This window comes from Triturus cristatus, chromosome 1_2 (assembly GCF_964204655.1).
Source record: "Triturus cristatus chromosome 1_2, aTriCri1.1, whole genome shotgun sequence".
Lineage (NCBI taxonomy): Eukaryota > Metazoa > Chordata > Amphibia > Caudata > Salamandridae > Triturus > Triturus cristatus.
In genome coordinates this window covers 156,258,922-156,282,352 of record NC_140580.1, presented here as the reverse complement: position 1 = coordinate 156,282,352, position 23,431 = coordinate 156,258,922, and positions in this window count along the sequence as shown.

The window sequence follows — 23,431 nt, the reverse complement described above, 5'->3', positions numbered from 1 at the left end:
TCTTTTATTGGGGAGAAATGAGGCTAGCAGGTAAGCTTGTGCGCTGCTTCCCAAATCTGATAAAAATGATCCTACTCCAAACCCCATGCCTTTATCATTGGTCTGGAGTAGTCCAAAACACCACTAGGTAATTGATACATCAGCTCTAATTAACAGAAATAACACATTATGAGGCTGGTGGTCTCACATCAGTTCAGGATTCGTTTTTTGTACAGCTTCATGGTGTGCTGAACAAGTCATCATTTTAACACAGCACATGGGACTGAGGCATGGGCAGTGATGGCCGGTAATTCAGGCAGGGAGGAAGTGTGTGGGCAACACATGCACACATATACACACACTCATGCCCACGTATTCAAACATGCGCACACACCCATTCACAACACTCACAACAAATTCATGCATTTATGCATACACGCATGCACGCACAAGACATTCAAAATCATAAAACGTACCTGTCCTGCTGCTCCCGGAGCAGAAACCCTCGGAGGTCCTAGGTCAGCCAGTGAGGGAAGTCAGCAGTCCCTCAATTATCACAGAGAGGAATGGGGTCAGTGAGACCCACCCCACTATGTGACGAGGGGTCACTGATTGACACTCGGCCCTGGGCACATCAAGGTTTAAAAGTGAAGCGCTCAGGTCCGAGGCAATCAATGACTCCCCCTTGTTATGAGGGGGAGGGCCTTGAGGCACTTTTGCCACGCTGAGGAGGTCACGCCCACAGGGTTATGAAATTCTCAGCCTGGCTAAGTTCAGCTCAGGCAGCCAGGAGTCTGCGCATTTAGGGGCATATTATCAAGCGGCAGCTTTTGCATTTGACTCGTGAGGGACATCTAGTAACGACTAGTGGAACTGCAGCTTGATGTAATAATAATTTCAATGCTTTTGCATTTGACTCGTGAGGGACATCTAGTAACGACTAGTTGAACTGCAGCTCTTTGTAGAATTATTTTGATATTGGACACTATAATATTCACTGCCCACTGCTAATCTCGTCCCATAATGCTTTGCAGGGCCTTTGGTTGGGATTGTATTTTTGCCCATAACTGTGCTTGGGGTGGTCCTAGGAGGAAGGGACCACCACTGAATCATTCACCAGCATGATATGCTCTTTGTATTCAAGGCATCTGCTTGGTCCTCCCCCTAGGGTAGGGGGGACCCCAAAATCATCACCTCTCTCATTGCCTAATATTTTTATTCACAGTTCACTTTTGTGAATTGGTTTTATGCTTTTTAGCATATAAAATTGCTTTATCGAAGCATTTGTGGGTATTGTTGTATTGCTGCAGTTTTTGCACTGTGCTATGTGCATTTTGCGTAGTGCGTAGTAGTGCAAATTATGCATTCGCCGTGAGCGAAGCGTAGTACTACGCCCAGGGTTAAAATTAATCCTGGTTGGAGTTCGTGGAATTCTGCAACACGGAACTCCGCGAAGTGCAAAAAAAACTCCACCGTGCTACGCGAAGCTCCGCAAGCAATGGAGTGTGTTAGAAAAATGCTGTTCGTGGTTATTTTCAGTGCTAGGTGCTTGTGCGCACTGTGCAATCATCGTGAATGGCACCATGCACAGCGCAAGCGGGCGCTGCTTCCTTTCTGCCGCTTAAGTATATTTTTACTAACCCTGGGCGTAGTTCGCGTAGTCGCGCTTCGCGAAGCTTCGCGAAGATGTCATTGCACTACGCGACCTTCGCGAAGCTTCGCGAGCTTGCGTAGTTGCTTGTGGCAACCTGTTCGCGATGGCTTTTTCTTGTTCGCGAGCGCGGTAAGCATGTTCGGGGAACTGTTTGCATGCTCGGGGGCTATATCTCGCGATCTTACCCATGCGGTCGCCAATGGGCGCGGCCATCTTGTTTTTCTATAGTCCCGCCCGCTCGCGATGCCTTATTTCCTGTTCCGGGTCGCGGATAGCGTGTTCGCGATGTGCATTGACGTGTTCAGGAGCGCATTTTACTTGTTCGCGATAAATAGTACATGTTCGCGAGAAATATCGCGCGAACTTACCCACGCGGTCGCGAATGGGCGCGGCCATCTTGTTTTTCACTCTATGCCATGTTTCTGGGCCTACTTTTGTAGGCCCTTTATCATAGCAATCCTTTGTCTTTAAAGCCTTTTTCCTGACTTTTTTTTAGTTATTATCTATCCCTCTGTTTGCCTCAGTTTATATTTTGCATTTTATTTCTACTTTTACTGTGTTTTTGTTACTTTTATAAAGTTCTTTCTATCTTCTTCCCCCTAACTTTTTTTCCCCTTCGGACTTTTCTTTTCTGCCTCCCACCCACCCCAGAACCATGGCCAAGGGCACACCAAGTCCCAAGGGCAAGGGACCTGCAGGCGCAGAGAAGCGCCGCCTGCCTTGCGGCAGAATGCGTCCTGCAGGGGTGCAGGCCCGGCAACTGTTTGGGGAGGAGGAGGTGGCGGCTCTTGTTTTCTTCATCCAGCGCCTCCTCCCCTTGACCTTGGCAGCAGGCGGCAGGCCCGGCTCCGGGTACGCTACCCAGGAGCGGCACCGTCGGTGGGCGAAGGTGCACTGGGATCCGGCGCACCCACAACCAGCTAGCTCACCGGTGGTCCGACATCCTGGACCGGGAGCAGGACCTGTTGGACCTGCTAGGTGTCGAGGTCATCGGGCTTGGTGAGTAACTGATTGTGTATATTAAATTAGATGAACAACAAGATTACTGCTGCGTGCCAAGCGTTGCTGGTAAATTACGTTCCAAAAAGCAAAATGTTCTTTGATTTAAGGACCCAGGTGCACGGTGGTACTCTTACTTGTTTGCAACGTAGTTTGCGCTAGCTTGTGCTGATGCTGATTATGTAAGAGTTTACTTTACAGAACTGAAGTTAGGTAATGCGATTTGCTAGAGAGACTCTAGTCCTTCCATTGTCCTACTGTGAAATAGTGGTGGATGGATATTGGATACTAGGTTTAGTTTGTTAGTAGTAGTTACTAATTGTTTTATGCGGACTGCGTGACGCATCCTCTGTCACTGAGTGCTGCTTACCCCAGTCCTCCGTCGAACCTTTTGTACTTTGTTTAGTGAGTGGTAGGCTTAGCATGGTCAGTCAGTAGCAGAACTAGATCAGCATTATGCAACCAACCCACAATTTGTTGTATGTATGCACTAATGTATGCAACTATGCATGTGTCCTCCATCTCATCTATTCATTTGATGGCTGAAAAAAATTGAAGTGCAGACTTAGTGAACAATTGGCCCGTCTGGAATAGGTGGTGTAGGTCAGGTGGTACTTACTAGGCTTTGTTAGTATTTGGAATCAGAATGATCAAGGAACACTGGAGTGTTCATAAATAAGTAGACGATCCGTAAATGCACTAGGAAGCAGCCAGTAGTCGATCCATCTGATTAGATAGGTCAATTTTATTGCACTTGTTGTTTCCTAAAATGTTCTTTGACTTATTGTTTTTCCAAATGATTTATTATTTTTCTCACAGCACTCCTTAATGTTGGTCTCTTTCTTTATTATATTTTACATGATCATCAGCACCACCCAGGGGCAAGAAGACGGGGTCGGAGTCGGCGGGGGAACCCCAGGACCTCTCCTCTACTGAGGCTCCTGCAGCTGGCCCCAGTAAGTCCTCCATTGGTTAGATTGACATTTATATTTCCCTAAATGTTATGTTACTGCATCTTTTTTTTCCCAAACTCTAAATTATGGTTCCACTTTCTGAATCTCTTTTTTACAAAAGCTTACTTCTTTGACCTTGACTATCTGTTTACTAATTCTGTTTATCCCTGCCTCGAAGTTGCTTCTAACTCCCTCTGCTATGACTCTCTGTGCTACTAATACTACTACTACTATTACTATTATTACTCTGTGTGTAGCGAAGCTTGCACAGTTGCCCACTCTTTAATAGAAGGTTTTCTTTGCAACAATAAAACTCTGATTGACCAATAGCTCTAGCCACTGGGTCCTGTCCTTTGGGTTGTCCTCTTCAAGTCTTCTCAATGTTGAGGCTTTGACAATTACCACAAACAAAATGCCCAACCAGATATTTGACTAGTATTTTTGATCGGATAGTACATGATACTACTATTGTCTAGGATTCTGCAGAGCCACATACAGAACTATGCACAACAAAATAGGATGGTGCTGATGGGAGGTTGGATCTTACTGATCACACCTCAGTCCGAAGAACCCAGGATCCCCTAACAGACTAGCTATAGTGTCTCACATTAGGGTCCCACTCCCGACCCCCCCACGAAGACGATACACAATGTTGATGATGACTGAGACAGAGACAACCCAGAACATAATAACAAACACCATTTTGCTCACACACTTGTGTAAGTCCACTCCACCACACCAAATACCACAGAGTCATGTGTAAGTTCAAAAGGTTTATTTGAAACAAGTATCAAACTCTGTACATCGTTAATATGAAATTTAATTTACGACAGCCATAGTCAATAAGCCAGCAAAAAGCCTAACATTAAAACAGTAAACATTTACAAGTGCATGATTGACAACAAAAACAAGAGCCAAGATCTTTATAATTCTGGAAGATCCCTCACCGTAGAACGTAGAAATACTGGTTACATCATCTTGCATCCAATATGCTCTGTAAATCTCTGGTTTGTAGAAGGGAATCTTCCGCCTATGATATATGAGAAAAACGCTGCGAGTTAGCCGTTAGATAGTATACTGGTGAATGATGCTAGCATTTTGCAGTCATGCCAAAAAGTGTAACATGTATGTGTGATGGCTAAGCAATATAAACTAAACAAAGTCAATATGTTGTTTTTTTTTCGACCTCTTCACTTGTACGCAACAGTCAAGCGGCCTTAAAGGCATCTACTGCACATGTCAATAAGCTGGCAGGTATAATATGCACCAAAAGAGTAGTAGTCGACATGATGAATCTAAAAGGGTTACTCATGGCTCAGGCTAACTTTCAAAAGAGTAGAGTAGGACTAGATGACCCTAGTAAGTGGAACCATATCCTACTAGTGTCTGTCTACTGACTGTACTTACTGTCTAGTGCTGATGTATGTTGCATCGCATTAACTTTTTTTTCAATGTTCCAAGTGAACACTTAAAATAGGGGGAGGTTTACAGGCATCTAAAAAATTTGTGATGCTTTTTTCTAGGCACACTACCATCCACCAGTGCCGTCGGGGCCAGCGATGCGGCCATTCCGGAGGGGGCAGGCGAACTGGCGGCACCTGCAGGAGACACAGGGCCCAGGGGGGATCCAGCAGCAGTGGCCGGCGGCGGTAAGTTATATTCATTACTTCTTGACATTACAGCTAGATGGAACTGTGTTCACTATTTCACTGTACTGTGCGACTTTATACAACGGTTGAAGAAGACACCCTTTACGTAGCATTACCAGCGTGAGTAGAGTAACCAATGGCCTCTTCTATTTGACTCCAAAATCAGCTGTGAATGTTTTATGGAGAAGACAAACTCAGATCAGATGACCTTCATGGATGTGTTGAACATAGAGGGAAAGCACTAAGGGTGGAAGGACGGGCGAGATAAACAATATGACTGACCGGCAGAGAAGGATATGTTGTTGGAAGCATGTATAGGAGTCTGATAGTAATAAGATCAGATGCATGGGTTGTTGAAGGATGGGTGGAAGGTGAAAGAATGCCTGCCTGGGTGGGCGACACAGTATGGGTGGATAGTACTAGATAGCAAGAATCAGCGGTGTTTTTGGTTCAAACTCAAAGCCAAGGCAAGGAAGGAAGGAGCAGAAGCATGGGTGTTTGTTGGTGAAACCAACTAAGGTTTGTTAAGAGATATATACAAAAGGATAGACGTTTACTTTAATGGATGTATGCCTGGATGTACTATCACCAAGAGACAGTATAGGTGGAAAGTGTCACTGGAGATTCTTACTTTGAAGAAAATGTAACAGAAACTGCGCGACAGTAGCAAAGCCTAGAGGAATCAAGGTAGTATTATGAGCATACAGTACACTTGCAGTAGTTTGCAAGCACGTCATATATTATCAAGCAGAAACCCCTTCCTCCCACTCTGGGGACCACTCCCTACCTATTATTATTAATGTATTTTCTATTGGGGCAGCCAGCCTGCAAAGGGTGGCCTATCTGTTGTTTAATGTTTATGTATATTGGTTACACAATCAATGAAAGCAAAGTACCCTCTGCAGTAGCGGTTGGTGGTGGGATTGTTGGCGGGCGGTGACATGGGGAGGGGACGGGTGGGTGGCACTGGTGAGTAAACTGTGTATTACTGTTACGGCCAAATACAGGTAATCAACATAAAAATAAATAAAACTATTTTCAAGGTGCGCACTGCACCGCCGAATGCGATGCAGTGTGTGCTACTGTGTGCAGCAATGTTTTTTTTTTTATGTATTCTTTAATTACCTGTGAATGTCCTTAATCCATCGTTTACTATCCCCACCCTGCACCTTCCCACGTCACCGACCGGCAGCACTCCCACCACCGACCGCTACCGACCTGATGTCGTATATCGTATTAGCACTAGCAGCATCTATAATATGAATATAAGCAATGATCGTTGGATCCGATAAATAAATAATCAGCCTTTTTGTAGTACCCATGGCAGGGTGTAAGTGAAATTGTGCATGCCATTTGCCCTCATGTAACAGAGTATGACCAGTGCCAACGGCCGTAAGGCGTCAGACAAAAAGATGAGCTTCCCCACCTGCAGACAGTAGTAGTAAATAAAACTAACGTGAGTCTGCATCATGTGGCTCATATCTGTTTCTCTTGGGTGCAAGCTTAGCTGATGGACCTGGCATGCCGCCTACAACAAGGTTATGTAATTGGGCTAAACTACAGATAAGAACAGCACGACTGGTGTACTGGAGTACATACATAGTACGATTATATTTATAAATAATGTCTGAAACGGTCACAAATGTTAGAGTCCAAGGAAGTAGGATTAGAGATACTTACCCCAGCACCAAATCCCAAATGTTATGAACTGTGCTTGCTAGTGATACTGTGACACTATGTGTTGAATGATTTTAGTGTTCCTGTTTTGCTAAGAGTATTGGCTCCAACATGTTCTTTTTCTTTCTTGATATAGATGATACTCCTTCCACTAAACCATCAAGGAAGGAGTTGGCCGCTAGGGCCCGGCGCCGGAAACTGGAGGCCATCTGCGAGCATTATCGCCGGCTGGTGGCTCAGGAGGAGGAGGAGGTGGCTGCAGCTGCAGCCTCCTCCAATGCCCCGGGCCCCAGTCAGGCCCGGCCTCCACTTTCACGGCGCCGTGGTCCGGCATTCGCCCGCCGCCGCGCCTCTATTTCCAGCACTGCTGCCCCCCACCCTGGAAGCAACTTTAGGGCATTTCGCCGCCAGCTGCTCCGCTGGATGGCCCGCTGGGAGGAGAACATGGAGGAGCGGGTAAAGATCCTGGTGGACAAACATCTTAAGGCCCGCCGACAATAGAGGACCTCGTCGTTTGCCCCTTTTTTAATTCCTTTTGTTGGTGGGTGGGTTTGTGGGCGTTGGGGATTTCTACGGACATTGGGACTTTGGACTTTCGTTTCGTTTCGTTGGGGTTAGGGAGGGAGGTGGGTTAGGTCAGAGCGGGATAGTTTATTTTTGTTAGGGGACATTAAAAATATACTTACTATTTATTTATACGATGTTAATGTTTTTTGTGGTGGGTTACAGTTTTCCGAATTCAATGTAAGTTACATGGTTGTTTACTTTGTTTCCGTGCTGCTGCATGCCCACAGCCAGTGTTTGATTTAAAAGATCTGCCGATTTTGTAACACACAAACCGATAGATGCAGTACCCCTCACTGAGTTATTTTTAATTGTCATAATAGTACTGTCAGTCTCTCCTCCTAGTCCATACCTCCCACCAAACTTATCTTACCTGTGATTGATGATGAAGTTCGGCACACTGATGGCTGCATGGTTGGTTTCCCAAATTGACGGAGTAGATGCCATTATAGTGGTGGTAGTAGTAGACACTGGCAATAGCGTTTGAAAAAAGAAAGAGAAAGTCACTTGACTGAGACTCTGGGAGGAGGAGTGGAACAGAACACAAAGTAAACTACAGCATGGGTGGTCAAGCAGAAGAAGATCCTTGCCCTGCCTCAGTTGAAATTCAATTAGTGTTGCTTTCACCACATCTGCCCCAGCAAGCGTGTGATCAATTGGTGTACATAGTCATCACATCACACCTCAATATAAATCACACAGCCCGGGGGAAGAGGGTTAGGGATTGATGATTGGATGGGAAGTGGGGTTTTGGGAAAGGTTTGAGAAAGAAAAACAGACAATATGCATGGACACAACAAAAGTAAAACACAATCTTGTAAGACGACCATGATCCATTATCAAAGAAATCAAAATATGAAGTGAGAGAAAGCAAATGCATGCATGCTGAGGAGGATAACTTGATGGTTAATGATAATGAGTTGTACTATAACTACTATGACCCAATGAGACAGTACAGTCAGGGACGAAATTGAAATTTGCCTTGCCTGTCTGATGCCCTCAGAGCTCAGACCGAACCCAATTACATGCTGTACCGGGCTTACTTTTATTTTTCAAGCTAGCTAAGGAAACTAAAAAAAAGTTGGATCAATTAACAAACAAACCACAACACACAGTCGTAATGATTAAAGAGAAAAAAGCAAGCAAATAAATGTAAAGACGAATCATGATACTAAAGTTACTGTATTATCCTGGTCCAAATGAGGAGTTGCATCATTCTCGTCATTCTTCTTGGTCCTCCCTTCCATGGACACTCCGCACATCAATCTTGGGTATCACTGCCTGCCTGATGCGGATTGGTAAGGTACGTGTGAGTCGTTTCTCCCACTGTAGCACAGGGTAAAGGCCGGCCTGTAAGTGTAGATGGAAAAACAAACGGGGTATTGAAAAATTACAGCCTTCACAACAATAAACTCAATTACAGTGGAGTGCAAGACAACACTCTGGAGAGAACACTTTCAGACTGAGGCAGTTTGGATAGGCTACATAGTGTGTCTACTCTACAGCATTAAGGTACAACAACAACGGGACAGGATTCAGGTGCCAGCACAGCCACAGAACAGGAGCACCGCTGCACAGGCCAGGCACCCTACCCCTTACTTACATTTTGACCGAGCCAGAGAAATGTCAAATGCACTACAGCAACCTAGAATTTTCCCAATGAAGTGACTAAATCAATGCGCCACTGTCCGTCATACCACTACACTCTACTCCAGTCCACACCACTACACGGACATCTAGCCTAGGTCTGCTGTGGTTCTTGTTCAAACTTTTTACCTTTTATGTCAGCCCATGAAACGCCTGATGCGGATTGGTAAGGTACGTGTGAGTCGTTTCTCCCACTGTAGCACAGGGTAAAGGCCGGCCTGTAAGTGTAGATGGAAAAACAAACGGGGTATTGAAAAATTACAGCCTTTACAACAATAAACTCAATTACAGTGGAGTGCAAGACAACACTCTGGAGAGAACACTTTCAGACTGAGGCAGCTTGGATAGGCTACATAGTGTGTCTACTCTACAGCATTAAGGTACAACAACAACGGGACAGGATTCAGGTGCCAGCACAGCCACAGAACAGGAGAACCGCGGCACAGGCCAGGCACCCTACCCCTTACTTACATTTTGACCGAGCCAGAGAAATTTCAAATGCACTGCAGCAACCTAGAATTTTCCCAATGAAGTGACTAAATCAATGCGCCACTGTCCGTCATACCACTACACTCTACTCCAGTCCACACCACTACACGGACATCTAGCCTAGGTCTGCTGTGGTTCTTGTTCAAACTTTTTACCTTTTATGTCAGCCCATGAAACGCCTGATACGGATTGGTAAGGTACGTGTGAGTCGTTTCTCCCACTGTAGCACAGGGTAAAGGCCGGCCTGTAAGTGTAGATGGAAAAACAAACGGGGTATTGAAAAATTACAGCCTTTACAACAATAAACTCAATTACAGTGGAGTGCAAGACAACACTCTGGAGAGAACACTTTCAGACTGAGGCAGCTTGGATAGGCTACATAGTGTGTCTACTCTACAGCATTAAGGTACAACAACAACGGGACAGGATTCAGGAGCCAGCACAGCCACAGAACAGGAGAACCGCGGCACAGGCCAGGCACCCTACCCCTTACTTACATTTTGACCGAGCCAGAGAAATTTCAAATGCACTGCAGCAACCTAGAATTTTCCCAATGAAGTGACTAAATCAATGCGCCACTGTCCGTCATACCACTACACTCTACTCCAGTCCACACCACTACACGGACATCTAGCCTAGGTCTGCTGTGGTTCTTGTTCAAACTTTTTACCTTTTATGTCAGCCCATGAAACGCCTGATGCGGATTGGTAAGGTACGTGTGAGTCGTTTCTCCCACTGTAGCACAGGGTAAAGGCCGGCCTGTAAGTGTAGATGGAAAAACAAACGGGGTATTGAAAAATTACAGCCTTTACAACAATAAACTCAATTACAGTGGAGTGCAAGACAACACTCTGGAGAGAACACTTTCAGACTGAGGCAGCTTGGATAGGCTACATAGTGTGTCTACTCTACAGCATTAAGGTACAACAACAACGGGACAGGATTCAGGAGCCAGCACAGCCACAGAACAGGAGAACCGCAGCACAGGCCAGGCACCCTACCCCTTACTTACATTTTGACCGAGCCAGAGAAATGTCAAATGCACTGCAGCAACCTAGAATTTTCCCAATGAAGTGACTAAATCAATGCGCCACTGTCCGTCATACCACGACACTCTACTCCAGTCCACACCACTACACGGACATCTAGCCTAGGTCTGCTGTGGTTCTTGTTCAAACTTTTTACCTTTTATGTCATCCCATGAAACGCAGTTATTCCATAAATTTTCTCCAATCCAACTGACTGTGTGCAAAGATAGTATGCTCAGCATCCTCAATGATGGTGACCGTGTGGTACGTATTCTCCAACACCAACTCAGTCTGTAGTGACTGATTAAGTTTATAATATATTCCATATTACCAAATTGCAACGGATATTGGCCGGCACCTGCAGTGGTAGGAGTACAATGTGGTCATTATTAAACAACAAGGAAACATTAACTGTCACCACACCTGAGTCACTTGTACTTTGTCGATAAACTAGTATAGTTCTACTTCATGGCATGCACAATTCTTCGTAGTCAGCCAGCATCCAATGCAATGCATGCCACCATCATTCACAATAATCACTCATTACCTGTCTTGGTGTTCTCTTTGGCTGTCTGATCTGATGCCTGCCTAGCCTTCTGCCAGTCAGTGATGAGTTTCTTTCGGATTGGAAACAAAATGGAATATAGGTAGAGTCACGTTTCACTTCTTATGGAGGGACTGTTAGAGGCAACATGTAATGTACTATTCTCCATCTCCATCCAATGTCTGACTTGCTTGAAATGTACTTAGGGAGAGTAAGGAACATGGAGCAGGACCCTGAGGAGTGGAGTGGACAGTTATGCACAGACGTGCAACTCCAATAGGGAAATAAAAAGAGGAGACTGTTGATGGCTTTGTTGTGAATGTAGATTTTGAACCAGAAAAACAGATACACACAGTCACACACAAATAAAGGAAGGGAGAACAATTTGAAAGCCTAGTTGTCAGGGAAGAGGAGCTCGTCCTCAAACTCTGGTGGTTCGGACAGCAGTACGTCTAACAATCCACTACTTATGTCATCAAAGTCACTCTCCTCTTCCTCCTGTGATTCACGTATTTTGTACTCCGGTGGTATAAAGTGTTGATTCATTTTGATCATGGTTAACCTCTCAACACTTTTGGGCGAGAGACTGGTCCTTTTGACAGTAACAATGGCACCAGCAGCACTGCAAACACGCTCTGAAGAGACACTTGCAACAGGGCAAGCCACATACTTTATCGCCAGCCTGCTGAGCACTGGCCATTGGCTTCTTTCCCATACCAATACACCAATGGGCTTTGCTCCATGTAGACCTCTGTTGTGTCATCTAGATAGGCCTGAACCATCCGCTCAATGTTCAGGGGTGCTCCGATTTCCTGGGCCTCTTTTGCCTTTGCATCAGTCATTGATGTGCAATACCCTTTCCGTAGAAACCAATCACCTGCCGTTTTTGTAAATGTGCCTGATGATCCTGTTGGTGCTGTTGATGTTATTGCTGCTGGCAGTGTTGACTGCTGGGAGGCAAACGCACTGCTCTTGGCTTCTGAAGTAGAACTTCGTTCTGGGTGCCCTGCAGTACTTTTTCTGCCCTGGAGGGGCGGGCCTTTAATGAAGATCCTTTCGTTTTCAAACTCAGTGGCTTCCTCAGCTATCAAAGTTTTGTACTGGGCAACATTCACTTCTGAAAAAGGAATGGCTTAATTACTGCGCAGCAATAATTTGTAACGTGGATCCAAAATTGAGGCAGTAATGTAATGTGGATCTGACAGAATGTTATTTTGAATCCTTGTATTGTGAGATAAGCGAGCGGATAAGGTGTCTGCCAAAGAATGTGCGTCTACTTTGTCATCCACACCTGCGTACATTTCTGCCACCTCCTTCAGCTCTTGCTCTAGCATGTACAACAATGGGATAGCTTGGCCCATAGTACAGTCCTCCCGGCTCACTTCACGGGTGAAGACCTCAAAAGGAAGTAGCATCTCTGTCAGGCTTTTGACAGGGTCCCATTGGGCCATCTCAACTCTCATGCCTTTCACTGTAGGATCCCCTGACCTTTTCATGACATAAGCATTAAGTGGTATGTACTGCTCAAACAGACGCTCAAGCATGTAATACGTTGAGTTCCAACGTGTTGGCACCTCTTGGATGAGTGCTTTGACTGGCATTTTATGCACACGTTGAATCACCCTCAGCTCCTTCCGGGCTTTAAAAGAATGGTTGAAATGTGTGCATATTCTTCTGCAGGTGGTCAGTAAGCTGCTGACTTTGCTTTCATTTTTCAGAAAGTCTTGCACAACAATGTTAATGCAGTGTGCCAAACATGGCACCCTGAAATAGCCACCATCTTTCATGGCCGGAACTACATTACTGCCATTGTCCGTGGCAACAAAACCAATGGTAAGACCTCTTGGTCGCAGCCACTCAAACACCTTGCTGTTAAACTCATCCAAAATGTTAGCAGCAGTATGAGATTTCTCCATTGCAAACATGGCTACAGTTGCATGTTTGTGAGTGTCTTTAAAAATCTCAGCGGTGTCAACAACGCCGTCAGATATCTTATCTTTAACACCCGAAAAAGAGACCCAGTGTGCAGTGATGCACATGTAATCAGTGGCTTGGCAACTGGTCCACATGTCTGTTGTCAGGTGTATACTCTGAACAGCACTCTTTTTTAAGGCTTTTCCAAGCAATTCCAGCACGTCGTGATGTAGTGCTGGAACAGCAACTCTTGCAAAATAGTAGCGGCTGGGAACTTTCCATTTTGGGCAGATGGTGGTCACAAACTCAAGAAAACCCACCCCTTCAACAAAAGAAAAAGGGAGAAGGTCCAATGCTAACATTTTTGCCAGCTTAGCATTGTACAAACGTGCTATTGGGTGATTGCGTTCGTACTGCCCCTCCGGCCTACTAAACATGCTAAGAATGGTAGGCTGCATGGTATTCCTTCCTGTGGTCGACGTCGCACTTTTTGGGCCAGCAGTACTCCTTGGTGTCTCAGGCTGGCTCTTACTCTTGTGCCAATGAGATGTGGCTGAGGATGTGGGCGTTACCACTGCAGTGCTGGGGACAGGGCTACTTTGTGTACCACTAGCACAGAGAATTTCTCCCTCTTCTTCCTGTTCCACCGTGAGCGGACTTTCTACTCGTTTATGCCCAACAGCAATGGTTCCAGTTTTGATGAGCCTAAGGTGCTCCTCCCACTGGATTGCGTGGTGTTTTTTCAGATGGGTCATTTGGCCTCCGGTACCATAGTTTGTACCAAGCTTTCCACGGCTAACACAGGAATGACAAACGGAGCATACAGCAATGTTCTCCTCCTTTGGGCTAACCGTAAAGAAGTCCCACACTGGGGAGCTTAACTTTTGTCTCCTGCTGGAGGTGCCACTCCCACTTCCAATGCCGGATGAACTGGAGGGTGTGTGTTGAATTTGACTCTGTGCAGGACCACTACATACTTCTGCTGAGGTGGTGCTTGTTGTGCTGGATGTAGGACGCTGCCGGCCCTTTGCTAATGTAAATATGGAAGCTGGAGGTCGTGTTGGTGTTACCTGTGTTGGAGGTATGCGTGCTACATCCCTCGCATCCATTTTGGATAATGTAAAAATGTTGCTCTCCATCTCCTCAGGCCCGGGAGTGATGTTTGTGATGACTGGCTCATCATCATCATCATCATCAACCTGCTCTTCTACATCAACATCCATAAGTGTAAGGCTTTCTGGAACCTTCCTTTTCCCATGCCTGCTCTTGTGATGTGTTTCCTTCTCAGACTCAGTTTGTGGCTTCCAAGTGACATCTAGATCATCAGAAGGGGGGCTTGGTGAAGAACTTGATGTACTAACCCTCCTTTTCCTTGCTGGGGATTTAAAAGCCAATGCAACTTCTAAAGGAGTGGCTTCCTCTTCTTCCTCTGCATGAGGCTCAATTTCCTGAACTGCCCCTACTTCGGGAGGAACAGCTACTATTGCGGGCGGTGGCTGCAGCTGTTGACCACTTATCTGCTGTGTTGATGATGTTCCCTCCTGCGTTGATTGTGTACTACTTTGAGATAGCGATAAGTTTAGTTCAGGCTCAGCATCACTGCTTTCTACCATAAGGCTGGCTACCTCTTCCACACTCATCTGCTTGGGCATGGGTTGGTGGGTTGGGCCCACTGATGTGGAGGTGCTGCCCCAGCTTGCCCCCCCGACACCGCTGCTGCAGGCCTCATTTTTGATGAACCAAAAAAGGTTTTGGGAGGCACACCAGACTTAAGTGACACTTCCTTCTTCTTCTGTTCCTTCTTCTCCATGGCAACTTTCTTGGTACCGGAGGACCTGCTACCTGCTTTCTTTGGGGGCATCTTCAACAGATGTCAAAACAGCACTCAGTTGCACAAGTTGCAGAGAGGCCTGGTCAGGTCACTGACACGTCACGTTGTGTACACTACAGCAGCAGGACGTCGGTCTGGCACCACAACAGTGGATGATGATGACACACCTCTGTCTTTTGTGCACCTAAAAGCAAAAAAGCCAGAAGAACATCAGTCAAAAGATCCATAATATAATATATAACTTATTAGTGTCTCGTGGGTGGTCATCACAATTATTACATTTCATGAAGTCAGTGAACAACATCAACAGTATAGCCAGCCATTAAGAGACTGACAAGGCCAGGGATCCTGTTGTATTTGTACTGTGTACACTTAGGAAGAAGAATAGCAAGGAACAAAAACCCGCCGGGATGATTGCTGAGTTGTACCCCTGGGCCTACTGTACGACTAGGCCACAAGTTTGGACGCCTATGGCAAAGGCACAATGCATGCCTTCCTAAAATGGCCGCCACACACATGCTCAGCCCACCCACCACAATAACAAACAAAAAGTGATTGCAAAGGACAGGAAGAGGAAGTTGTAGTGTCTGTGGAACTTAATCCCTCTCATAAAAATGTTTTCCAGACAAATAACAGCTTCTCCCTGCTCCAAACCTACAGCTCAATGACAGCCTGAGGAGTTTTTTGTGCAGAAATGCACAAAAAAGCGTTTTCGAGAAGGGTCTATGTTGCTCGCGAGATATTGTTTGCCAGATTGCAAAAGCTGCGTGTTCGGGATCGCGAACTGTACAAAAAGGCTTTCTCGCGTGCGCGAACACGCATATTGCGAGCGCAAAAATGACGAAAACTGTAAGTCCGCGTTGTCGCGCTGTGCAGAGTTACCAAAAGTTCGCGAGCTGAATCCCTTGCCTTACATGTAGGCCAAAATAGCCCAATTTGTTTAGCACACACCCAAAAAATGCTATTGCACCCCAAACACACCTTTTGCAATAAAATCCAAAGCCATCCATGGAGTAAAGGAAAATCACCAGACAACACCAACTGTACATTTAAATCACGCACCACAGGTTGGAGGCTGACTACCTCTGGGCCTAGTGGAAGACTACTAGGCCACAAGCTTGGAACCGGATGGCAAAAGCAAGCACACTGCTTGGATGGCTTCACAAAATGGCCGCCACACACCCACAACAACCACAAGAAATGGGAGACAGTCAATGGACGCCTATGGCAAAGGCACAATGCATGCCTTCCTAAAATGGCCGCCACACACATGCTCAGCCCACCCACCACAATAACAAACAAAAAGTGATTGCAAAGGACAGGGAGAGGAATTTGTAGTGTCTGTGGATCTTAATCCCTCTTATAAAAATGTTTTCCAGACAAATAACAGCTTCTCCCTGCTCCAAACCTACAGCTCAATGACAGCCTGGGGAGTTTTTTGTGCAGAAATGCACAAAAAAGCGTTTTCGAGAAGGGTCTATGTTGCTCGCGAGATATTGTTTGCCAGATTGCAAAAGCTGCGTGTTCGGGATCGCGAACTGTACAAAAAGGCTTTCTCGCGTGCGCGAACACGCATATTGCGAGCGCAAAAATGACGAAAACTGTAAGTCCACGTTGTCGCGCTGTGCTAAGTTACCGAAAGTTCGCGAGCTGAATCCCTTGCCTTACATGCAGGCCAAAATAGCCCAATTTGTTTAGCACACACCCAAAAAATGCTATTGCACCCCAAACACACCTTTTGCAATAAAATCCAAAGCCATCCATGGAGTAAAGGAAAATCACCAGACAACACCAACTGTACATTTAAATCACGCACCACAGGTTGGAGGCTGACTACCTCTGGGCCTAGTGGAAGACTACTAGGCCACAAGCACACACATCCAACAAAGGTAAATCACACACACACACCAACAGTGAAATACACCACAGCCACGTTTAGCATTTCAATCCTATGCCATCCATGCCCTACATGATGTAGAAATTCTACAGACACCACAAAACATGGACCCATGGGTACCCTACTGGCTGAAATTGCAGAGAAAAACAACTAGGCCCCTATTGAAAGTAGTACAGGCCACCCACCACAACAATAATTTTTAAAAACAATAAAAATCCCAGAAAAATGTAGGTACAAACAAGCCCCAATGAAACAAACACACCAATTCTCCAACTTACTTGTAGTAAATTAAATCTCAAATCAAAAATTCCTCAAATAAATCCAATCCAATGGTATGATGCAGCAGACAGACACAAAAAGTGATCCTTCCAGCTCCAAATGCAAATGAAAGTGAACAACACATGCACAAAGCACGTGGGAGGAGCCTGCTGGACAGGAACAGGAAGTTGTAGACTCAGGGGCACTTCCTTCCTCTTGAAAAAAAAGAGTTAAAAAAATTAAAGGACTCTTTCTTACACAAAAGACTACAGCAAGATCACAATCTGAGGAGTTTTCTGAGCAAAATGATCATTTTAGAGAAGGTTTTATGAAGCTCGCGAGATATTCTTTGCCAGATTGCAGTTTTTCCATGTTCGGGATCGCGATCTTACCAAAACAGCCGCCGGAAGTCAGCTCGCGCGCACCAATGACGTGTTCGGGGTCACACACTCTCGCGGGCTTGGGCAGCCATAGTACAAATCTCGTGGCGCTCGCAAACAGACAGAAAAGCAAATTGGCGATCGCAGAATCAAGGTAAGATGTTACCGCGCGCGCGAGAATGAATATTGAGCGCGCGAGGAAGCAAATTTACTACGCTACGCGCTAGATTGCATAGCAATCTGCAACTTCACGCTCTACGCGAAGCGCGAAGTTACCTTAACTTCGCAAGCTCCGCGAACGGAGCGTAGTTCAACGCCCAGGCTTAAATTTTACTCGAACTGCAGCTTTCTCAACACGAAAGGTCAGTTCGTCAAAGCGAATGGTCACGAGCACATGCGATCACCCGTGTTGAGAAATCTCGCCGGGAGGTTGATTTTCCACGGTCGCGCTCGCCAACTTGACGTTCACAAATGAGCGAGTTCACCACCTAGACTTAATGTAAATATTAACAAATAAACATTCTTAAAGCAGTATATTAACAAGAATGAAATATGTGTGGTGCAAAAAAATGTACATCTGAGCGTTGAGTTTGATAGTTAATTGTCCATGAATACTTGGCACATTTCAAGAGTGTCCATTAAAGTCGTCAGGAAAACAATCTTCTTCAATGGAAAAGAGATTTGAAAATCAAGATTAGCCAGAGCCACATCATTACATTGAGGATAAATACCCTGACATCCTACAATAAAACCATGAAATTTCACAGTGGAACAGTTGGTGAGATTTTTGATTTCCTTTGATAAATCCTGATAATATTTAACTTTACTCTCAAATGCTAGTTCAAGGGAATTTTGTGAGTTTTCATATCGAATTGGGACATCAATCACTGCAACAGTACCATCTTTGGTAAATACTACATCTGGTTTTCGTAGTTCACCTTGCCTGTTTTGACATGAGGTTCACTATATGCCATCCAACCACACATTTTCCCTCAATGAGCAGTTCCCAAATGTTGTTGTCTTATGATCCTTATGTTCTTGGTTTTAGGACATGTACTTAAAATGTGAACAGTTGTTTCACAAACATCTTTACAATATCTACAAGTAGCAAATGTTAGATATCTTCCCCTAGTGATGATATCCCTAGTGTACAAAGTCATTTGCTTGTAACATCAGTGCAGCTATGGTTTTTTTTTTTTAGCGTGTTGTGCTTGCTGATCTAGAAATTCGAGGTTGTATTGTTTGCTAGATAGTTAGTATCATCACCCTGGAAAGGGAGATCTTTCCATTTTTCAAATTTCTCTTTTCTCCAGTCATAAGCTGCTAACAATTGCAAATAATAACTCAGGAATCTACTGTCTACAGTGTTAAGTTTGTGAGTTTTGATGATATTATCGATCTTTTCATTTATTATTTCTCCTGCATACATGTAAGAGTGAGCAATGTCAAAACTGGAGTTTCTTCCAGGTATAGTAGATTGTTGATTTTGTTGAGTCTTGTTGTACGTAGCTTTGGCATACTGAGGCACCCACATGATCTTTTGGAGTAGAGGAGACCATTGCAGGTGTGGTCAGGTAGGTGTAGGAAGTGTTTGACATGTTTCTGTTTGATCCAGAGTGTTTGGAGTTTTCGCATCTGTGCCTGCCATTTCCAATTTAAATAACAATATAGGAACTAGATACTGGCACAAGAATTCAATTTTTTTAATGGACTTGAGGAGTAAATTGTCAAGTTTTTGAGCCCAATTTATGAGATCCTCAATTAATTTGCTGTTTCTTTCATGGCTGGTGTGTGGATCTCTCAGTCACTTCGATGAATATTTTCAATATCTTGTTTTTCAAACTGCCATAGTTCGCAGTTATTCACCAGGATGTTATCTTTATGGTAATTTTTGTAAAATCTTTTTTTCTTCTCATTTAGTTTGATAACTGTTGCTTTTCTAAATTTTTAGATGATTTTCAGATTAGTACTTATTCCTTTCCAGGTTTTGTTGAGTACTGCTATATCATCGGCAAAGGCTAGAGTGGTGATCCGTTCAATAGGGCCATCTGAGCCGAATGTGAAGCCCTTGCCATTTTCCTGAATATCACATATTAACAGATCCATGACAATATTAATCAACAGTGGGGATAACGAGCAATCTTGTTTTACTCCAGATTTCATTGTTATTTCTAGGGTAGATTAATTATTTATGTCCTTGAAAGACGTTGTTGAGTCTGTATACAAGTCTTATTCCTAATGTATGAAGGAACTCTATGCCTTTTGAGACTATGTAGAATGTGACCAAGGCTGACAGAGTCAAAAGCTTCGGAGATGGCTTTGAAGACCAATGCAAGTGTTTGTTTTTATATGCCCCTTTTATAATATTCTGAAGAAGAGTCCGATTTTGGAGACAACCTTTTGCCTTCATGAAGCCTGTTTGTCTAGTATTGAGATTGATGAATGAAGTAAGTCTTTTGGTCAAGATTTTTGTAAATAGCTTCATGAATGCTGTACCGATTGTAATTGGTCTCCAGTTGCTTATTTTGTTTAGTTCACTGATCATTATTTTCTATGGGATTAGTATTGAACGTTTTTTCTTTATACATTCTGGGACGTTTCTGATAGTTAACCAAATTGATAATATGTGGGGCAGCAACCTTGGTTGTTTATTGTGAACATTGTTCAGATAATTTAAGTCAATCTGTTCTAGTCCCATTGCTTTATTTACATTATATTCTTTGAAAGCTACAGTTATTTCAAGCAGTGTAATTTCTTTGCATAGTCTTTCAACATCCCATTTGTCTGGTATCCTATCAATACGGTTGATTTTTGTGGCTTTCTTGTTCTCCTTTTCTATAATATCTTTGTAGTATTGAAAGATATCATTGATACTGATTTGACAAGTGGCATCTTCTGCACCATCAGAGACTGTCCTGGCAATTTTCTTCTTATTTTTCTTAACCATTGCGTGGTATTCCTTATAGCTATATCTTTTCCTATACATTTTATTGAGCCTTTAATTTTTCTTGTCTTTGTTTGCTAAGTTGTTTTGGACTGGGGAATTCTGATGCTCCACTTGAGCAGTAATCATAGGCTCATTACTGGGTTCACTTGTAAGTTCATTGCGAGTGACTGGATTAGTACTTATATCGCTGATGTTTTCTGAAATATAAGCCACAATTCTTCTATCAGGTCCATATCAGCATCGTGATGCTTTGGATTTTGGCAGTATTTCTGAACTTCTGTCGTTCAGATCATCAAATATTCAGTTTTTTGGCGCATGCTTTCTGTTGATAAAGTCGTTAGGGGTTTCTCTTAATATTTCCACTGATAATTCAGGTTTATCGTTGGAATCACTTTCAGTGTTGTCGTATGCTTACAGTACATCCTTTGCCATTTTTCTACTTTAATCTCTTCTATCCCAAAATTTTTCTTTAATTTGTTTCCTGTTTTTATTGTTAGAATGTGGAACCACGAGCGCATTTATATTTCTTTTGTTTCCGTATACTTTTTCCAATTCTGCTAGCAGCAGTAGTTCTTCTTGTGACCATAAATTGGATGGTTTGCTGCTTGCTATAGCTGCGAGTATAACATCATTTTGTGCTTTTGGATGTGCATGCTGAGCATGTTGTGACACTCCATTTTTTGTTCTGATTCTGAGGTCACAAAAGCTACAGAGAAATTGTAGTTCTCCTTTTTTGTTCTTCCTTTGCATTTTGCATAGTTGCATGTACTGTTGTGAAATTCAGCTTCCTTGTCATATTTTGAACAATACGTTTTCAGGTAAAATCCTCCATGTTTATTGAAGACATGCTTTCAAAGCTCTTTGAAAGTTCCTATTATTTCTCCACATAGATCACAATTTGTGTAAAAGACAGCACCTCCTTTCACCACCTTAACGTTGGGGTTTTTAATCAGCAGGAAGTATCCTATGTGGAATTATGATTGTTAACTTCGCCATTTCCCACTATCATGCTCAGGGCTATGATAGAACCTTCTTTGGCCTATCTCTATAGACTTCTCTTCAAAGAGTAGAGTGATATAGAGACAGTTACCAGTGGTACCCCTGAGAGGTAAAGGCCACAGTGCGTGAGAAGAGGTTAAGAGAGTCATAGTTACTCCCGTCGTTTACCCGCACTTCACAAAGAAAAGAGAACTGTCTCCGGGGCTCCCGACTGCTTCTCCGGGATCATTTGTGTTACTGCACTGGACACCGCAAGGGCACCCGTCTCCACCACTCTGGGTTTGGGCATCTGTACCCGACTGCATTTCAATCAGCTGAGGGCAACGGAGGCCATCACCCTTCCCTTCTGAATGGTTCTCGCCCAGGTCTTATGACCGGCTGATGCATGTCAATGTCTGTTCACATGGAACCCTTATCCACTTCGGCCTTCAAAGATCTCGTTTGAATATTTGCTGCTACCACCAAGATCTGCACCTGCGTTGACTCCACCCAAGCCCTCACCATGGGCTTCATTACTCACCATAGCAGCCCTCCTACTTGTAGCGGCTTAGTCCCGTGGCTCTCAACACCAGCGACGTCCTGGTATGGACCTGACCCTCTAGTGCCATCCATTTTCAGGGCTAATTTATTCGGCAGGTGAGATGTTACACACTCCTTAACAGATTTTGACATCCATTGCCACCCTCTTGTTGTCTATATCAACCAAAACCTTTTCTGGGGTTGGCATCGCGCACCTTAACCCGGCATTCGGTCCTTCCTGCAGCACCAGTTCTGCTTACCAAAAGTGGCCCACTAGGCACTCGCATTCTATGCCGGCTCCACACCACCAGGCCAGGATTCTTACTAGGCCTGGGCGTAGTTCGCGAAGTAGCACTTCGCGAAGCTACGCAAAGTGAAGTTCGCACTACGCGAGCTATGCGTAGCACTTTGCGAACTGCGTAGTACCTTGTTCGCACTGTGCCAGATGTCGTTTTCAATGATTGCACAGTGCGGACAAGCAACCGGCACTGTGCAATCATTGAAAATGGCATCTTGCACAGTGCGAGCTGTAGTTTTCTGCTGCTCGAGTAGATTTTTACTCGAGCTTCAGCTTTCTCAACGCGAACTGGTAGTTTCGCATCGCGAGCGGTCGCGAGTATACGCGACCACTCGCAATGAGAAACCTGACCTCCTCGCGTTGGGAATCTCGCCGGGAGGTTTATTTTCCATGCTGGCAATCGCCAACTTGAAGTTGCTGATCGCGAACAAGGAAAAAGTCTCGCCGGGATGTCATTTTGCTTGCTCGCGGTCGCCAACTTGACGTTGAGGACCGCGAGCAAGCAAAAAATTACCGCAGCACTACGCAACACTACGCTACGCGTGTTCACACTGTGCTACGTGCAGTTCGCGTAGTGCGAAGTAGCGCGAACTTCGCAAACTACGCGAGCGTAGCGTAGTGCTTCGCCCAGGCTTAATTCTCACCCATTTAAACTTTAAGAATAGGTTGAGACAATTTCAGCCTCAAGAACTCTAATCATTCACTTTACCAGATAAAACCATGGGTTCTGGGTTCCAGCTATCCTGAGGGAAACTTTGGGAACCAACTTCTAGATGGTTCGACTAGTCTTTCATCCCTGTACCCAGTTTGGATGACCAATGTGCACGTCAAGACAGCTACAAACCTTCACCAGAGTTTCCTTTGGCTTCACCATGCCCAGGTATAGTCCACAATCTTTTGGGTCCTATCATGCACGCTCATGCTCCCGCTCCCCAACCAAGTGGATGAAACGGACCAGTGGTGCGCCCTCCGCTGGCTTCACGGTGGTATCCCGCTCCAGCCAGAACGCGCCGGCACTCACCTTCATTGTGCCACAGGGTTTTGCTTGGCCCTCAAACTCATGCACATGTTCGACTCCTTGGTCCATGTTTCCAGACAGGTCAGGTTGGTAACCAACATTGCCGCAGAACCCTGGTGCCCGACAAGGGACTCTCAGTGGTGTGATGTGGTCGGGGCTCATTGAGCACTGTCCGCACCTTCATTGC